Source organism: Coenobita brevimanus, chromosome 17, assembly GCF_032717465.1.
Source record: "Coenobita brevimanus isolate Jiangsu-jjx chromosome 17, ASM3271746v2, whole genome shotgun sequence".
NCBI lineage: Eukaryota > Metazoa > Arthropoda > Malacostraca > Decapoda > Coenobitidae > Coenobita > Coenobita brevimanus.
In genome coordinates this window covers 19,585,056-19,605,372 of record NC_136970.1, presented here as the reverse complement: position 1 = coordinate 19,605,372, position 20,317 = coordinate 19,585,056, and the positions used below count along the sequence as shown (strand labels likewise).

At 42.0% G+C, this 20,317-nt stretch overlaps 1 pseudogene; it reads right to left on the bottom strand.

Annotated features, from left to right (window-relative positions):
* The window catches only part of LOC145391128 (uncharacterized), a 95,437-nt pseudogene that overhangs the window by 8,801 nt on the left and 66,319 nt on the right, over nucleotides 1–20,317 (bottom strand).

Below are 20,317 nucleotides of genomic sequence, written 5' to 3'. Positions count from 1 at the left end.
AATCCCTTTTCTTGATGTATTAATAGAAGAGGAGAATGGTAACTATAAAACCTCCGTATATCGTAAAGCTACGGACTTGGGTAGATGCCTTAATGCTGTGAGTGAGTGTCCGCAGCGGTACCAATTGTCAGTTATCAGGTCATACTTACGTCGTGCTCATAGGAACTGCTCATCGTGGGAACTCTTCCACTCAGAAGTAACTAAATTAAAGCAGATCTTAACTAACAATGGTTATTCCAATCAAATAGTTGACAGAGAAATATGTCAATTTATTTCAAAACAAGTCTCAACCACAAATGTCCAACCGCTTCCCCATACTGTTACCCACAATATGTATTATGGTAATCAGATGTCCCCTGCTTATAAAACGGAAGAACGTGTACTTAGAGAGATTGTAACACGTAACACATCATGTGTTATCCCCTCAGACAAGCTCAGTTTAATTATTTACTATAAAAACAGGAAAGTTAACAACATGATTATGAAAAACAACACAGCTCAACAAACCAACAAACTTCAACATACCAATGTAGTTTATGAATTCACTTGCCCACACGAAGGTTGTAAACTTCGTCACATGAAATATATTGGTATGACCACAACCACACTAAGCAGACGTTTAACCATGCACCTACAATCCGGTTCTATAAAAGATCATATGACTCAACATCACACAACAATAAACAGACAAGTTCTAATAGAAAATACTAATATAATAAAAAAATGTCATGACCACATTAGACTACAACTGGCAGAAGCACTTCTCATACGTGAAAACACGCCGGCCATAAACAACCAAACTACCGGACTAGATCGTACCCTCAAACTGTTTAAATACACAAAGGCCCGACCACAAGCAGCGACAATTACAAATGAACATTACACACACAATAACACAACTGGCAACACTACACAGCCACAAACACCCACTCACCCATACAACCTTCGCAGTCAACCACGTAGCTCATAGCTGACTACACCTATAAGGTTTGTCTCTTTTATCCACACACTTTTAACTGTAGCTCATACTTGACTTCACCTAAAAGGTTTGTCTCTTTTATCCATACTCTTGTAACTCTACACTTTTATTAGTCGTTGTTGTACATTTCAGTATATATATTGTATAGGTTTATGTTGTATATGCCATGTTTTATATTGTATTGTATCTATATTACAGTCGCTGATGATGTGTAAGGATACACGAAACGTCCTACGAAAAATAAAAATAAATAATTAATAAAATATAGTTACGACATGGATCTTGGACATATTATCTACAACCTGAATCATAGTGTAAAACAATGTGTAAGAAAACTCGAAAAGATCAACAGAAAAATAGTGAACAATGGCTACGCCTTGGTCTTTAATGATTTTTGTATAAAAGAAAACATTCTGCCTAAATATACTAATATATATATATATATATATATATATATATATATATATATATATATATATATATATATATTTGAAGCCTCTGTGGTACAGTGGTAGAGTGTGCGTTTCGCACGCTGGTGAGTGTGGGTTTGCCTCCCGCCAGAGTTGCAAAAACTTTGGGAAGCTTTCTCCAAGCCACTTGCTACTTTGGCGGACACAAGGGGTGCTGTGGTTGAACCAGTGTCGCATACTAGTATGCTTGCACCCAATCGGCTTAAGACGGGCCGATTACACTTGGTTCACAGACTACACACACATCCAAAGCCACTACAACACTACAATCACACTCACAAGCACTTCTCACCCAACATATAGTCTCTACCAGAAAGCCTAAGCCACTAGGTAGAGATACATTGGCTGTATCGTCCCTGCTTCGGTAGGGATAGGCCGGTCCTGCAGTGGACCTCAACGGCTGATGATATATATATATATATATATATATATATATATACACCAGCTCCTCGGTGCACCAGCACTGGCTTCTGTTTATCTTGGGTGGTTTAGTTCTTGATGAACCTCATCGGCTGTGGTGGATAGATTTAGATGTAGGACAGAAAGATTGAGTCCGTTTATTCTGATAATGGTTACCTCTGCCATAGAAACCGGCAATGGTTATGTATTCACCCATGTTTGTTTGTTTTGTGTAAGCTATAGGCCCATTCCAAAACTAAACGAAGATCTGACATCGGGACAAGGTCTGTGGTGACATAACCACTGGCAGCATCTATTAAGAGGTGAATAAAAATCCTCAACTCTAACATCAATGACTAGAGGGACGAGACAATGATTCAAGATGAAAGCTGACATACAATATTTCTTTGACAACATTATTTTTATCATTCAATTTCTCTAAGACATCCCCAAATTCGTTCATTTGGTTGCCCATTTCTTTCATATGTGTAACAGTCTTACCTAATAACTTATGGTGAACATTCAGCAACCTAGGCTGTGCTTCCAAAGTTGAAGAAAATGTTTCCAACTGTTCATGATATGCTGACAAATCACTAGATGTTGCTAAGCCAAAAACACCACCGGCCTTTCCCACCGAGATCAAAGAGACCTCGCTTTACACGTTGACGTGACCTTCCGACATGGCCACTATGTGGCAGTGAGGCATTTCAACTAATGAATAGTTTCTCGATCCAAACAAGTTTCCATTGAAGAGGTTCATACGCCAGAACCCCTCAAGATCCATTCACATGTTTGTCTGCTAAGGAAGTGATTATGGATCGTATGGTGGACAGTTGACTAGCAAATTTTGGAAATTCTTGTGTGACTTTATCAAACTCTGAAGATCATTACGGACTGAGATCACGCCCTCCACTAACATAACTTGTCCCCAGGGCTTTTTCAGTGCCCCTGGGCGGAGGACTCCATCCCTGTCCTCATCACCCAGAGATTATCCGAATGCAGCTAGTGCGAACAAGGCTGTCCACATTCTCCACAACATCTTACCTATACAAGGAATCAGGATTAATATTCAAATCAGCTAAGGGGCCCTGACAAGTGGAGGAAGAAACACAAGAAACAGTTGGGTGAGTTTCTGAGCGAAGATTTTGTCTGTACTCATTAACAGGAAGAGCAGAAGGAGATGAAAGGGTAGCAAGGGCAGAAGGAGAAGACTTGACAGGAACAGTAGGAGGTACTGTAGACGAAGAACAGATGCATTTTTTTTTTCCTGATTTTCCTCCAATTTGAAGTACCTGGGAGTCCCCTTACGATCATCTGCATGAACCCATTTACTCTCAGAGGACAAGTCTTTAATCTCAAATTTGTCACCGTTACGAGATATGCCACATGGTATGGGCCCGTACATTTGCCATCCAATTTAGAAGTGGGAGACAAATGTAAATGACTGTATGTTTACTGCTGAGTTTTCATGATTCAGACGCTGCTTGAATGTGCTGATTGGCGCTGACAGTTTCCTCTCGCCAAATTAGCAAACTCAGGAAGGGAATGCCGAGACACTGTTTTATGTTTATACATCAGAAAATTCCTTTACTCAGTGTAACTTGATGGCATTGGGTAAACGAAAGCTCATTTAACTCTCTCTGAATGAAAAAAGGAGAGACAGAGATCAACCAGACTGCGAGAGTGTAGCACAACCCCTCTTCCAAGGATGTACCCAGTCGTTGTAAAGTTTTTTAAAATAACCCGAATTCCTGATGGTATACCTATGGGCCTACATGTTACATTTGTTTGCCCTCATATATATAAGTTAATGGTGGATTACAAAGTAACTGAGTATGTGGGACATTGGCCAAGGATGACTTGATTATATTTTGGTGGTGATCTGAGTTCGAGTCCCAGTTCAGGACTGTTTTTTTATTTGTTTGTCCACAAGCTATCTCAAAAAGTTTTTAATGGATTTCAGTGGAATTTCGTTGATATGAAGATCATGGACAAAGGAAGAGCTAAATAAATTTTGGTGGTGATCTGAGTTGTCCAGTACAGGCATTCGCGGGGATATGCGCTCTCTGAGTCTTTAACTTGTTACATCTGTGTTTGTGAAATATGGTTGGCGACCTAGCCAGCAGGTTTACCTCAAGCATTAACTATTCAGGTATGCTTTTACGCTGGAAAGATCACTAACCTCCATAAAGCTCACAACCAACTGTAATAACAACAACAGCAAACAACAACAATAACAAAAACAACAACAATAATAATAATAATTATTATTATTATTATTATTATTATTATTATTATTATTATATTGTAGTAATAAAAATAATAATAACTTCATGCAGGCTGTTGGCCCGGAGTATACCCTTGGTTTAAGCACATTTCATTTTACCCTAGTGTACAAACATTGTACAGATGGGTGATATGTCTTGGGTTCTTGGATTTTGTTCCGTTATCTTGCAGTTGATGTTATTCAGCTTAGGCAGACAACCTGACCTTGAAAATTTGAAGCAGTTTTCTGACATTTTAGCTAAAAGACGAATGGTAGTATGTTTGCTATTCACCAGCACCCTTTACCTAGAACTGAAGTAAACTGAACAAAGTAAAAACGTGATGAAGAGCATTAGAGCCAGGTGTGTGAGTTACCTGGGGATGGAGAGTAAGTACAGGAAGTGACCCTGTTTAAAAGACCCAGTTACCACCCTACCCCCTCTCCGCCCCACACATCCATACCCCACCCCACCCATCCCTACCCCACCCCACCCGCCCGCAGTCTGACTGAGTGCCTTGAAAAAAGATTCGGCAGCGTCACACCTTCGTCATCCCCCCAAACAGTATAAGGTATTATGGTAGGATAACGTTAGGTTAGACCTAATTAGGTATAAGCTGGTTTAATGTCAAAACACGGCTTTTTCTGATGATTGTATGGTTATTAGCCGAATTTTTTCACCTACTCCCAAGTAAGATGAGATGTTGCCAAATCAGTTCTTGCTGAATTAGCATCGACATGGCCAATACAACTGGATGACTAAGTGTACCCGAAGAAAAAACACGCAACCCACCCTAACACCACCTCGCCCCGTCATAACTCACCCTCGCCTTTCCTGCAACACCTTTTGACCACAGGAGTTTCTACCTCGCCTTGCCTCGCCTTACCCTGCCCGGGGCTTGAGTGTAGGGAAACATATATCAGCTTTTAACTTTGTAATGCAAGCATTCCATTTAGATATTCTGGGAAATGCGTTTCACCTGATGTTGTTTAGTTTTGGTGTATAAATATCATGTGATCCTGGGAATTATTCATACATATATATATATATATATATATATATATATATATATATATATATATATATATATATATATATATATATATATATATATATATATACTGTATATATATATATATATATATATATATATATATATATATATATATATATATATATATATATATATATATGATCAGCTAGTCAGGTCAGGTGCGGGTAAGGGGATGGGTCTGTTATGATGTGGCAGGGGTAAACCAGCTCTGCTGTCAGGCCCTGCTGCGGATGTCACTGATTGCATTGCGCAGTTGACCCTTGTGCGGTGTGGTGCGGTGAGGATCCGTCCGTTCTCCCCTTGGGGCTAAGATGCGAATGAATATGTTTGAAAGCATTAGTACATGGGGAGTGTCGTCCTGTCTCGGCTACCTCCCTTTCCTTCGGGAAAGCAGCCTAGGCATATAGATAGATAGATAGAATATATATATATATATATATATATATATATATATATATATATATATATATATATATATATATAAGTTGACATAGCAGTCGAGAGCTTTTAATTCCAGTTGAATGCCTGTTTTCAGACTGACAGTAACGATGAAGTGATAGTCGTTGGATTGATTCGTGCTGATAGGTGGTATGAAGTACGTCAGTGCAGTAGCGTGGGAGGCATAAGCCCCCCCAAAATTGCTGACATCCCCCCAGACCTCCCCACCTTTCAGCCTACGGCTTGGTGATTTCAGTGTACTGGGAATTGAACAAGTAAGAACCGAAAATATGCATGTGGATGAGTTTGTAAAGAAGCTCTCAGTGTATCAGAATAATAGAACAATTAAGCCATTCTAAGACAAACATACATGCACACACAAATAAAATAAACCTACTTTATTTTCCGTACAATGTACACTGCTTAATTATAACATTTACATTTTATCGTGAAATATCTGTGGTCAGTGCAGGCTATGATGGGTTTCTGCAATAGACTGTCTATGAGTACTGGAAACTTAATCATTTCATAACCCATACATAATGATCATTCTGAGTGAGCAAAATACATAGTATCAGGTACGTAATATTTTCATTACATTAATGAAATATGCCTTGCAGTATATCCGTATCTAATCTTTTATTGCAGTATTTAGATATTTTTAAACTTCCAAGGATTTCGGACGTGCTGTACAGTATACTGTACTATAATATTTACTCTCAACTGTTGTAATAATTCTGAAATGTTTCATGTGATATCTTGGCAGTCAGCACCAGAAGCTGTGTTGTAATAGTAGCACCCACACACACACACACACACACACACACACACACACACACACACACACACACACACTCTCCCTCCCCATCGATATCAACCCCCCCCCGCATTCTCCCCCTCCAGGGTCAGACGGCTAGCTACGCCACTGTGTAAGTATGACTGAGTGTTTATACCTGTGGAGTGAAATCGGGATTCCGAGATCTTGAAAACTCGCCTGCCCTCGGTACAGTTGCCAGACAGCATTTTACTGAGTCCAGAATATTCACCACTGAAACTCATACTACCCAATGACTCGATGTAATGGTGCGTGTCACTCAGTGACCCTGTGACATACCAGTATGTCACCTGGCATGACAGAGGGCGGGGTAATGACACTCACTAGACATTGTATCTAGAATGATTTAAGATTACAACAGACTGACCTGGGAAGACCGCTTATATTCTTTGGGTGGGAATTTCAACTTTGTGATGGGTGTTGGTACTCACCACCATCCACTCATTCGATGTTGGTGACTAGACTGAATGATAAGAGAGCTATTTTCCTGTAATTCAGGAAACCAGACAAGAGATAGAACGGACAACAAAAAAGATATAAGAAATTACTATACAGTCAAACAAAAATGTTGTGATAATATATCCCACCCAGTCCAGTACCACAAATAATGTATTCGGATCAACAACACTGACTATTCCACACAAAAAGCAAATTCCACTAAAACACAGAATAAACTGATCTCTTTGATTAAAGCAGAAAAAAAAAAACTATGCCAGAAAAAAAAAAAAACGAATCTGTGGTTTGCATGCTAGTGAGCAGCCAACTTGAACCATATCAACAACACAGTATTTATCTGGCACTGTTTCTGCCTGGTTTGACACTGTGATTGAGAGGGCCACCATGACGTTCACTACTACTAATACCTTCTAAAGTTCAGATATGAATAATTAACAACATATACATCACACACGGCCACCGTACCAGTAACCTCAGTATGTTGACGTCTTCTTCATTTTAATATTATCCCCAGATGATTTTAACTTTTGCTGCGGTTGATGCAGTAAAGTATATTACTTAGGTTAATACCAGACGATTTTGTTCAGTTGCGAGAAATCTTGGCAGTCAGAGGCTTCAAATATTAATTCAAGTATCACGTTCTGTGTTACTGGTACACCCGTGAATTGTAGACTCAACGCCAGACGATTTGTTCACCATGTTATGCTTATACCAAATAATTTTGTTCCGCCAAGTCCTAGCACTTTGAGGCTTCACATACTAACTGGAATAACCCTTTCTGTGCCACTGGTACACCTAGGAATTATAATTATTTAGATACACCAGACAATTTTGTTCAGTCTGGAGAAGTACTAGCAGCCAAAGATAACGCTAATCCAGAAAGGCCTACCTCAGTCAAAGGTTTAGTGGAGATATCCATCCGTTTACTAGGAGGTACAGTCGATTACCGTATGTAATGTACAGGTAGATAGATAGATAAGTGGGTGTGTATATATATATATATATATATATATATATATATATACAGAGAGAGAGAGAGAGAGATGGATATAGGTAGATACATACATACATATGGACAAATACATAGATACAGAGATATAGATATAAGTAGATAGATAGATACAGACAGAAAGACAGACAGATAACATTGTAATAGGGGCTGATTATTGTTGTTGTTGTTGTTGTTGTTGTTACCTTAGTCTCATTTGAAACGAGAACCCAGTGGACTACAGGCTAAGGCTGTCCTTCAGTAGTCCATACTCCTGCCTACCAGGATAGGGACATCTGTATAACTGGGCAGCTCCACCACCTGGGAATATCGGTGCCAACACATGAAGGCGTCCATCTACAGCGCCTCTGGATATATCACGAATGGAATATAAAAGCGGCCATAGCAGTAAAAGATTTTGTACAAATTTGAATCCGGATCCGACGCATTTCCGCTGCACCGACTGAATGATTGAAGAGTGTGGGTCAAACGAACCGAGCTTCTGAATTCGTATTTTAGCCACTGTGAGATATTTGTTATGGCGTATCGTATCAACGCTTTTACGGCCCTTGTTAGCAATATAGTGGCGCAAGTTCGATGTCATTACCATCAGAGCACGTTATTGTTATTGGTGGTGGTAGTGGTGGAGATGGTGGGAGGGAAGTAGTGGTGATAATGGTTAGGGTGATGATGGTAAGAATAGTCGTGGTAATGGGTAGTGTTAGTGGTAATTAACAGAGGTGGTGGTAGTGGTGACGACGGTGGTGGTAGGTGATGGTCGTGGCTGGGGAGGTGGCAGTGTTGGAAGTGGTGGTAACGATTTTTTTTTTTTTTTTTTTTTTGCCTATCGACCATTGGAGCCGAAGCCCCTGGTCATTAAGGCAAATATATATATGTATATACATAGCCACATATATACATATATATACATATATATATATATATATATATATATATATATATATATATATATATATATATATATATATATATATATATATATATATATATATACATCATTCATACACACACATCCATGCATATATCTTTCACACACACATACACACATACGTATATATATAATTTTTATTGTATTTTGTTTGTTTGTTTGTTTGTTTTCCATATTTTTTTTTTAAATTTTTTTACCCTTCCGTTGTGTAATAGGAAGAGAGAGAAAAAAAAAATGTGCCTGATTAACCTAAACTCCCTACAGCTAATAACCTGACAGACAAATCGCTAACCTATACTAAATCCTAAAAAGACAAATATCTAAATCTACATTAATGATATAAAGAAAAATACCTCGACCAAGAGAACACCATCAACTACAGATATGTAATGCCTCTCTACATTACACACCAGCACTCATCACCTGGTGACTGTCAGTCGAGGCACAACCTAATATACTGTAGGGGGCATCAATATATGAAAGAGAACCAGACGAATCAGGAACATTTCCATATACGTCAGCTGTCGGCCCTAATTAGTAGCTTCAAGAGGATGGTATAAAAATATATTTACATAGTATGTACAAAAAGTGAAGCACCTCGGCCAACAGACACCATTGACTGCAAGTGCCCAATACCTTTCTATAATGCACACTTGCACTCATCAGCTGGTGACTGTCAGTCGAGGAACGGGGTTTAACCCACCCCGTCCCATCGACGTATGGGTACATTGCAACGATTTGCATTTGCCAGTCCCGGCGACGTACCAGTACGTCGTGCAATTGCAAGGTCCCTAATTTGCACAATTTTCAATTTTCGCGCGTGATTTTTCGTATGCATACACGGGACACCTTCCTCTATTCCTCTACAAGATGCCAAGCAGGGACAATGCCTTACACCACATAACCTCCCCCCTCCCCCACTCATGCCATTGTCTCGGCAATTCACCTGTTACCATTGACCTGGCTAGTAAAGATATTCAGGGCCAGAGTGATTCCCCAATCGATGACAATGTGGAGGACAATGTTTACATAGCATTAGAAGAAGAAACAACCAGAAATAATGATCAGGTAATATGGCAAAAAAAGGTCAGGTATGGTGATTAGTTAGTGAGTGAAACAATGCTTATAATGCCTTTATTACTGCTTGAAAACCAATATACTCTCATACTACATATACATTCGTACCAAGTAAATAAATAAATACCATTTATGAGTGGATGAAATAGTTACCCTCCCATAGAACTCGTTTTCTTTGGTGCCAGCATATTAGAAAACCCAGTCAGGTAAGGAGGAACTCCTACCTGGATTGGGTATTGTAAACCTCAGGTGAGCGATTTCTCTATGAATTTTTGATGTTTCTCACCAAAAGCGAAGGTTTTAGCCAAAAAAATTTTTTTCGAAAATACCTCGGGATTGGGGCATGTCGGAGGTGCGGAAAACCTTGGGACGTGACGGGTTAATGTAGGGGACATCAATATTAGAAATAGGTCAGTGGGAGAAGGAACTATTTCAAATACGTCAACTGTCAACCCTAATTAAGAATACAATATATACACATTTACAGTTGATAAAAACCATAACCATACAGTAAAAAAGTCACATTACTCTGATCAGTCCGGTCTCTCTCAAGAAAGCCATCAATTTATCAGTCATAACAATGTCCCCATCACCCAGGATGGTGGAATGGGTGAAGGGGACGTCTACTGCACCGCAGTAATTTATAAGTGAAGCGCGTTCACGAATAAATCGCCGACAGCGCAGGATGGTATGACTGATAGATAACACCGCATTACAGATGTCACAGTGCGGTGAGAATCGTCTTTCCATATATGGTTTCATGTGCGTTACAATTGTGGCATTGAGCCGTAATCGCGCCAACACTATTTCTTCCAGGCAACTGGGACGGTTGCCAGTGTCCCAGTCGCCCAAGTACGGCTTACATGTTTGAATATTAAGTCTGGTCCACTGACCTTGCCACAGAAGATTTATTGATTTCTTCCCGAGAGAGAGACTCGACCGTAGAGCACAAGGATCGTCCCAAGTCTCCTTGAGCTCTACAGCCGACTTTGCAAGTAAGTCAGCCTGCTCATTGCCGTAGATGCGACAATGACCAGGCACCCAGATCAGCATGAATGACTTGTTGCATGAATGCAGCTTATTAACAATGTAGCCTGGATCTCGTGCGAGTCCGTAGTGCAAGATGCAATTGTCTGAAGGGCTGATTTCGAGTCAGAAAATATGACAAATGAGTCATGGCTAGAATTAAGAGCATAGTCTATGGCTCTGTCAATAGCAAAAAGTTCGGAGGTAAACACAGATGTATGAGTCGGCAACCGATACCTGAGGGCACATTCAGTTGACCACACACTTGCACCCACACATTCACTCTACTTGGAGCCATCGGTGTACAAGTGGTGGGACCCCAAAGGCCAAATGATGATGTTACGAAACAAGTGGTGAACCTCCGCCTCGGGCGCCTTGGTCTTAGGTGCTGGGAGCCATGTAACATCAACATTAAAGCCGGGTGGCTCCCAAGGCGCTACATTTTTAAGCACCAACTTGTCACAGTTGCTGGGGCCCACACCAAGCTCCTGAGTCAGTAAGTGGAGGCAAACAGCAAGTGGCCAACGCACCCCCCGCATGAGATGGTGGTATTGACGCAGGGGGGTACAGGCCACAATGCCAATATTACTTTTCCTATATGTTCGTATGCCGTATGAAAAGGCCAGGTGGTCACAGCGAATACGGAGGGGAGCGCATTCGTCTCCACTTCCATACGAGTTACATGGGTACACTGGACGGCTCCAAGACATATTTGCAAACATTTATTATGTAGCACATCCAATCCTTTCAGCGTGGCATCGGACGACGAGCCATACACCTGTGCGCCATAGTCTAGCTTCGATCGAATAAGGGACTTATACACCATTAATAAAGATTTTCTGTCGGCACCCCATGTAGTACCCGCTAGGTACTTGAGGACATTTAACGATTTGTCACAACGAGCAAGCAAAGTATTAATGTGAAGTTTAAAATTCATTCTTCGATCAAAGTGGAGGCCCAAAAACTTTACAGCATTTTGAAAAGGTACCGCTTGATTATCCAAAAATAAACGCAAATCGGGGACGTTACGAGTCATAAAAGCTACAGCAGCACACTTAGGGATGGAAAACTTAAATCCCCACTGCAAGGTCCATTGGTGGACAGAGTCAAGGGCTGCTTGAATCCACCCAGCTGAAAATTGTGCATTACGGGAGGAGTGCCATATTGTACAATTGTCAGCATAGAGCGAGTATTTAAGATTCCTGGGGATGGGAACTGATGACAGAATATCATTGATCATAATACTAAATAAAGTAGGACTAAGCACACTTCCCTGCGGGATCCTGTTTTCCATATCCGATGTTACATTACGGGGAAATTTGAAAGAGAAAGTTCTGTCCCTTAAGAAATTTGAAATAAAAATAGGCAAATATCCTCTTAAACCATAAGCATAGAGCTTCATTAGTATATCATGTCGCCATGTCATGTCATAGGCTTTATGGATGTCCAAGAACACCCCTATCATGAATTCTTTATTGGCAAATGCCTCTGAAATACAATGCTCCAAATTCATTAAATGATCTAGTGAACTTCTGTATTTACGGAAGGCACGTTGTTGATCATTTAACAAATTCTTCGACTCTAAAACAAAAAGAAGCCTATTGTTTACCATACGTTCCATGATCTTACATAGACAAGAAGTCAACACAATAGGATGGAATGAAGAGGGATTCATAAGACAACCAGCCTCTTTGGGTATCAGTATGACATGCGCAAAGTGCCATGAGTTTGGGAACGTTTGAGACGCCCAAATCTCATTGTACAATGCTAACATCTTAATCAGGTTGTCCTTATTAAGGTGCTGGATCATATCGTACGTGATGGTGTCTGGTCCAGGGCTGGTATCTTTACAGGATTTAAGGGCAAGGAGCAGTTCATCTAGCATAAACTCTTGGTTGTACAGGGAGTCTACGTCTTCTGTGGCAAAGTCTATCAACTGTAGCTCAGCCGTGCTTTTATGATGTTGGAAATGCTGGTCATAATTGGCTGAGCTACTGACATGGGAAAAACTCGTGGCGAGGATGTTAGCAACGTCCACGGGCTCGTCATAGATGGTGTTGTTCACTTGCTGGGTGATTACAGGGATGTATGGGCCTTTATTATTTAATATTATTATAGTGGACCATACTTTATGGTGTTGTACGAGTCACCGTGGACACAAAGGACCGCCAGGAGTCACGTTTGACCCTTCTTATTATTCTCCTTGCCTGAGCCCATGCCTGTTTGTATGCAATAAAATTTTCCTCAGTGGGCTGACTATAAAAAATCCTGTATCTCCTATTGCTTTTCCTTAATGATTGTCAGCAATCCGGTGTCCACCAATGTACTCTATGCTTCGCATGAATTGTAGAAGTCTTGGGAATAGCAGCCTTGGCTGCATGTAATATGGAAGTAGTTACATTTTCGACCTTAACATCTATGGTCTCCCCGGATATATCTGAAGTGGCGATCCTTGAGAAGGATCCCCAATCTTTTTTTTTTTTTTTTATGCGAGGAAGAAGGAACCAAAGGCCATGAGCCCGCAATAACAGTTCCCTCCAAGAGAAAAACAAAATACAATAGAGAGCCAAATTCAAGATCCGATCATTTTGAGATGTCTGGACACATTGCGTTTGAAAGACTGGAGATCATAGGCAGCAGGAAATACAGACAGAGGGTGACAGTTCCAGAGCTGACCTGTTGCATAAATGATAGACTGGGAGTAACGGCTATAGAACGACCAGAAAGGAAGCTAGTGATAAAGGCACAGATAGAAGGATAGAAACAGTAGGAGGGCAGTTTGGAAATTAAAGATTTATGCCAGACTCGATCGAAAGCCTTTGAGATGTCAAGTGCAATGGCAAAGCTTTCGCCAAAGTCCCGAAAGGAGGATGACCAGGAGTCTGAAAGGTAGATGAGAAGATCGCCAGTGGAGCGTCCCTGACGGAACCCGTACTGACAATCGGAAAGAAGGTTGTGATAGGAAAGATGCCTTAAAATTTTTCTATTGAGAATTGACTCGAAAACTTTTGAAATACAGGACGTTAAAGCAATTGGACGATAGTTGGAGGGTTGGGAGTGGTCACCCTTCTTTGGGACTGGCTGAATGATAGCAAACTTCCAGCAAGAAGGAAAGGTACAAGTTGACAGACAAAGGCGAAAGAGTTTGCCTAGGCAGGGTGTAAGCACAGAAGCACAGTTCTTGAGAACAACAGGAGGGACCCCATCAGGCCCATATGCCTTGTTAGTACTGAGGCCAGTGATGGCAGAAAATACATCAACTGGAGGTGGAGGGTCCGAAACGATGTTGCGTGTATAAGAAAGACAGATGGGTATATGATCACTTCCCAAGGAGTTGTCATAAGGGTTCCATGAGAAATCTTGATGTACGAGTATACCAGGGGAAGCCAAAGATAAGTCAATGGCCGAAAAGTTACCAGTATGATCATCTACACGAGTTGCTCTACCATCGTTCAGAAGACAGAGGCTGGACTGTGGTATTAGGTCGGCTACTTGCACCCCACGACCATCAATCCTTAAGCTACCCCATTGATAGTGATGGGCGTTAAAATCGCCCAACACTAACTTATTTCCAGGAAGATGTTCAAATAGTGAATTTAAAGAATCACTATCAATGAGGCCATGTGGATGACAGAACAGAGAGCAAATAGACAGATACATGTTATTAAATTTTACTCTGCACGCGACAGCTTCCAGAGTGGAATTTAGAATCACTTCCGTTTGTGGGTGTGATTTGTGTTTGTAAATGGCAACTCCGTGACCATATCTTCTATACGAGTGGTAGCGTTTGAGCTGCGGAGGATCAGGGTGATCCTCCAGGCAGATCTCCTGTAAACAAACAACGTCTGGCCTGTGTATAGAAAGCAACATTGCTATATTGTGTAATTTATTCCTAAGACTCCTACAATTCCACTCTAACACAGTGAATGCAGCAGTTTAAGATTTACGTTGGGAGCCAGTGTGCTTAGGCTTTTTTTGCCGCCAGCCAGCAGGCGAGCGACTACCGGCGGACCTATCCCGGTGCTTGGTGACAGAAACTTCCATGTTTTCGTCAATAACTAGGGTCCCAGATTCCACCGAGGAAGAGCTCCCTTTTCTCTCCCTCGCTGGGCCAGGAGCAGGAAGAACATGAGGTCGTGACTTGGTGAGGGTGGTCATATTATTCTTACTAGAGTTGTCAGGCTTCATGTTAGGCTTGACTGACTGAGAGGTAGCAGCAGCCTGAGAGTAGGAAGGTGCAACAGGGGTGTCAAGAGAGGTGGATTGGACAGGAGGCTCAGATGGAGAGGTAGAGTGTGAGGCAAGAGGAACAGGTTCAGGGTCAGTCTGCGTTTCCACGGTGCACATTGCGGGACGGGACATTACTGCCGAAGCATAGGACCTATTCGGCGTGGGAGTTGCATGCAACTCCTTCACCTTTTTCCTAGCTTCATAGTAGGAAATGCCCTCAGTTGCTTTCACTACACAGACCTCCTCCTCCTTCCACTTGGGACAATCCCTAGAGGGAGTGGAGTGTGCCACCTTGCAGTGAAAACAACGTACCGTCTCCGATGTGCAGTGTTCAGCATCATGTCCCAGTGTTCCACATTTGCCACACACCGACTGGGAAGCCCGACAAGTTGTATCACCGTGCCCATACAATTGACACCTTAAGCAACGAAGTGGATTGAGGATGTAAGGCATTATGTTAACAATTTCGTAGCCATCTTTGACCTGGTCTGGAAGTGAAACTTTGCCAAAAGTCAAGACAATAGTGGCCATCTTCGTCCTCACGCCTTCGGAAAATCTAGTGATAAACCGGGCACTGATTACGTCCTGCTGAGCAAGTTCCCGTATGATCTCGTCCTCTTCCATAACCATGAGATCCCTGCAGGTGATGACACCTTTGCAGGAATTCATGGTGTGAGGGATCTTTGGCTCGACATCATATTCATGGAATTTACACAGTTTCATTAAGTCTTTGACCTGGGATGAATTGACAGTTTTGATTAGAAGGTCTCCGTTACCAAGTTTTTTAACTTGTTCCACCTCCCCAGCACAGTAATCAATCACTTTCTTGATGAGGAAAGGATTGAGACTGCTCAAGGGAATAGAACCTAGAGCATGGAGGGTTACATACTGAGTATTATGTACAGGTATGTCTAGGAGATTTGTCTGGGGCCGTTCAGTCTGCGGACAGTCAGTCAGTCTATCGGTGGGGTTTCGTCAGTGCTGCCTCCCCCCCTGAAGGGGGGGAGGCAGTAAGGGCGTCCGCCATAGGGGCCACTTCCCCCTGGCGGGGGAAGTGGGAAGAGGGAGAAAAGCGAGCAAAGGACAAACAACCCGGAACCAGACACCTAACGCTGAGATCACCCTCTCAAACCACACCAGGGAGGCCCAACCGTGTTTATCAACGCCCCAGAGCGATCAGTGGGGGGAACCCTCCATGGGCAATAAGCAAAGGCAAGCTCAGTAAATAAGAACAGACACCTACTGTTCCAAACTAATAGGAAGGGGAGGAAAGTTAGAAACTAGGTAACCTATACATCATCAGAAGGGTGAAAAAAAAAAGCTAATGCCAGTGAGGCAGCCCTGAAAGCTAGAGAAGAGCAAAACGAAAAACACGTCTACACTCTTCATGACCATGCATCAAAGTCCCAGTAATGAAGGTGGTAAATCTTTGGTAGTGTTGTGGTGACTGAGATGGTGGCGGGGGTATAAGTGGTAATGGTTGTGGTAGTAGCACTGGTGATAGTGTTAGTTGTATCAGTGGCGGTTGCAGTAATATTAATAAAGTACGGAGGTAGGTAAGTAGCTACCATGTTACCAGTTTAAAGTTGTGAGGCATTGGATAGCTCATTATAGGGTTTTAGCTTGAGGCACAGTAGGTGCTGCTCTGTCTCGATGGCCCTTCTGTCTGTCTTGCATCGTCGGTGAGGTGAGTTATATACACTCATGGGTTACGGGGGTTTATTGTGACAGTTATATCGTGGTGCTGAGTAACGTAACCTCCTACACTATCCTATCTCCTAAGCTTCTTTCTGCCTTCTGTCGTTCTCTCTGGCTCTCTGACCAGATTTCCAGGAATATATACTACTTGGTGGGGATTTCCGTGTCAAATGGGCTAATCAGACTTTCGGCAGTTACCCCTCGTGTCTGCTGCATAATGGGGTTCTCGAGCGTCTGCTATACATTCTGTGCATGCATTCTGGCTAGAGGATGTGTACATTTTTACCTGAGCACCTGGTATTGCATGTGGTGCAAGTGGTACCTATTGTGCTATGAGATATGTACTAGTGCCTATAATATTACATATGACATTATATGGTGGTAGCGGTGGAGTTTGGGCAGTAGTATTGCATGTGGTGCAAGTGGTACCTATTGTGCTATGAGATATGTACTAGTGCCTATAATATTACATGACATTATATGGTGGTAGTGGTGGGGGTTGAGCAGTAGTACTGATGGTAGGGATGGTGATAACAGTGGTTCAAGTAATGGTTCACATTTGGTTGAAGTGTCATAACCGGCAAGACGACTAGACGTCTGTTTGGCTGTGGTTACCTTTCAGCACAGTAAATGGTTTATCAGGTTATAGGACACCGTTTGGCTTGCCACTCAGTACAGAATCACTTGAAGGAAGCTTTACATTGAGTGAGTGGATGGTGGGCTTCCCCACCTAGCAGATGTAATATACAAAACAATTCGATAAAGACGAGGCACTACGAATATTCTACGACCACCTAAGAACGGCATTCGGTAGCAAAGTGCCCCATGCTTCAACAGATTCCTCTAAACAGAGTCAGCACCGTGGCCAGGTGGTTACAGAAGTGATTAGCTCTCTTTGACTTCGATCCCTGGCTGTGGCAGGAAATAGGTTGACGTTAGTATCTTCCACAGTACCTACTGACACGAAAAACTACCCCTACTTATACTAGCTGTTCAGTCCTGAATGAGACACTCTTTGCATATAATGTATATGAATGATGTGTATTAAGCACTGAGGTAGTGGAATATGAAGATGTTTGGCATGTAGGACTCCTAGGCATCACGGAACAAACTCTCAAAGTATGCCCAGAGTCAGATATATAAAAAGAATTTTTTTAAATGAGTGAATTACAAGGTATAAAACAACATCGTGCATGGATATTGTTGGCTAATGCAGCAGTAAATAAAATAAATGTACTACCTTCCCTTCGCATGTCTGTACCCTATCCCAGCTTACGACACCACAGTAATTATCTCTAATTATGAGATGTAAAGTAATGGAAAACAATACTCCCTTTATCTGTAGAAAGAACGTGGCAAAACTGTTGGATTTGGGGCCTATTCTAGATGGGCAATGTAGTACCGTCACGTTAGAGATTTCCTTTGCATATTATACACTAGTGTGTGTGTGTGTGTGTGTGTGTGTGTGTGTGTGTGTGTGTGTGAACTCACCAGTAACGACGTGGACGGTGATGTTAGCAGGTATGGCGAGGTGGGGTTGACAGGAGTAAGTGCCCGCGTCTGTGGGTCTTACTCGATTGACCACCAGGCTGCTTGTGTAGTTCTCGTGCTCAACCTAACAATAAATTGCACATTTTAGCCATCACCATCATCATCATCATCATCATCATCACCCTGTTCATCAATATCATGATTATCATCATTAGTCACCACCATCATCATCATATCGTCATCATCCTCTCTCTCTCTCTCTCTCTCTCTCTCTCTCTCTCTCTCTCTCACACACACACACACACACACACACACACACACACACACACACACAATCATTAGCCTCACCCCATCACAGACTAGTAATAACCCTATTCAGTGAAATGGAATGTGGATGGGTAGTCAGTAGTGAGAGGAGAGAAAGAGAGGGGGAGGGGAAGGAGGGAGGAAGGGAAGCTGAACAGGTGCTGCCGTATTGGGAAAGGGGTACAGAGAGTTCAGATGCGAGTAGTAGAGAGGCTGAAGGGAGTCCGTGAGAGGAGGGGAGTTGGTGAGAGTAACTTTGGTATTTTAGGTGGTAATAGGAGGCTTCGTAGGAAGTCTTCCTTAGCTGTTTATTCTGCATACTACACCTCAATATCCTCATATATTCTGTATTTTGTATTTTAAGTATACCGATATTACAATGATATATATATATATATATATATATATATATATATATATATATATATATATATATATATATATATATATATATATATATATATATATATATATAATAGGCAAAAGAATGTTAAGGTGTAACAGACAAAATAAATTGCATAGGACGCAGCGGGACTGTCTTTGCTGACAACAAGGATACGAATCTGTCTTTGACTCACTCTCTTTAGAAGTACTTACGTGATGAGCCCCTACACACACACACACACACACACACACACACAAGATATGACAGGAAAGTACTGCATGTGAAAAAGCATTAAAAAATTATGCAACCTGAAAGAGACAGACATAGTTACGTGCTGGAGGTGGGGCTGGAGCTAGCTCTGTGGCTAGAGTAAGGAGTGATTGGAAGAAGTTCAGTTGTTCCCCCTCCTGACATTCAGAGGGCTCTCCCTCCATGCTATGGGACCTTTGTATGCAGCATGTTAGGCGTGTAATGCTGTATAGGAGTGAGACCTGGACGGTAAAGGAAGAGGACATTCGTAGACTCAAACGTACAGGAATGACATTGATTAGGTGGATGTGCAGTGCATTCTTGAATGCAACACTTGGGGGGGCGGGTTAGGTTACGATGGAGGAGTTGAGAGGAAGGATGGGACTAGAGTGTTTTGGTGTTGTGATGAGGAGGGGTAGATAGAGATGGTCTGGGCAGAGGATGGGGGATGACAATTGAGTACAGAAAGTGTGAAGAGTGAATGGGGATGGTGTTGCGAGAGGCAGACCAAAAAAGACTTGGAACGAAGTCCTAGAGTGTGATCTCAAGGACAGGGGACTTAAATGGCAGGCTGAAAGAGATCAAGCAGCATGGGAAGCCACAATTAGGTGACCAAGGCGGATACATGCAAGCATGTTGGAGCCTTTATAAACGAAGTGCAACAATAGAAAGATTAATAGCTAACTCTGAGTCCTGTATATGCTGGAAGAAAGGAGTTAGAAAATAGTACACACTAAGAGAGAGAGAGAGAGAGAGAGAGAGAGAGCACTTTACCTGCAGATGATGTTGCCTTGCGTAATTAACCATGGTGTTATTGTGGTACCAGAAGATATAGACGGGCGGGACTGGGGCGTTTCTCACCCAGCATTCTAAGGAGAGGTGAGAGCCTTCCTCTATGTGGATTTCACTTGGACCCCCTACCACTGCCTCCGCCTCTGTGGAGGGGAGAAGGGGGTAGATAGATGGATGGATGGATAGATTGGTATACAGACAGATAGATAGATATAGGTAGATAATAATAGA